The sequence below is a fragment of the Bos javanicus genome, chromosome 27 (genome assembly GCF_032452875.1).
Source record: "Bos javanicus breed banteng chromosome 27, ARS-OSU_banteng_1.0, whole genome shotgun sequence".
In the NCBI taxonomy this organism is placed as follows: Eukaryota; Metazoa; Chordata; class Mammalia; order Artiodactyla; family Bovidae; genus Bos; species Bos javanicus.
The window spans coordinates 36,011,036-36,011,828 of NC_083894.1; the positions used below are offsets into that span (position 1 = coordinate 36,011,036).

The window sequence follows — 793 nt, forward strand, 5'->3', positions numbered from 1 at the left end:
CCTTGGGAAGTCTTTTTTTTTTCTTTCTTCAACAGGAAACTAGGATTCACTGGTGGGCGTGAGTAAGGAGGGGACAGCGCCAAGGCTCTCATGCGTCCAGGACTGGTCATTTGTCCAGGGGGCTGTCATTAGGGATATATCTGACCCCACATCCATCTGGAATGAGCAGCTTTTCGACCACCCTGTTTTCAAATTCATCCTCATTCGACCTTGTAAACCCCTACTTCTTGGAGATGTGGATCTTCTGGCGGCCAGGGAACTTGAACTTGGCCGTGCAGGGGGCCTCAGTCACATGTTCTTTGTTCTACAGCCTGGTGTGGATGGACATTAGGACTTGGCCAGTCTGGACCCTGGCCTCTGCCCTGGGGCTTTTCAGAGGCACCACGCACACCTGAATGGAGCCTGGACTGGGGACAGCATGCCAGTCACGGATGTCCACCGGGCAGGGCTGTCTCCAGGTCCCTTAGGGCCAGCCGTGCAGGCAACGAGCTACACACACTGCCAAGGAGGCTGCTCTTTGCAGCCATTGCACACTGGGCCCCCACGAGGAAAAGAGCACAGGGGGGCTTCACTGGCCGTAAACTCCTTGGAAGGTCTTAACACCATGTACACCTTCTGGCACAGACTGAGGTTCCTTCACTTGGTACACAGGACAGTGCCCAGGATTAGCCACGGGTGCTGCTCAGAAACAGGCAAGCCCGCAGTGCGGGGCCTCAGTCTCCTCTCCTATAGAATGGGGCGAGGACAGGACAGCCTCTCAGTTCTCTTCCAGCCCCGGAGCTCCGGTTGCCAT

The 793-nt window shown here is 56.2% G+C and overlaps 1 non-coding gene across 1 annotated transcript; it reads right to left on the minus strand.

The window, feature by feature from the left end:
• Positions 1-446: 446 nt before the first annotated feature.
• LOC133240176 (small nucleolar RNA SNORA70) lies at positions 447-581 on the minus strand. The gene has a single exon (XR_009734155.1). It is a non-coding gene; the product is annotated as a small nucleolar RNA SNORA70 (small nucleolar RNA).
• Between the last annotated feature and the right edge of the window lie 212 nt (positions 582-793).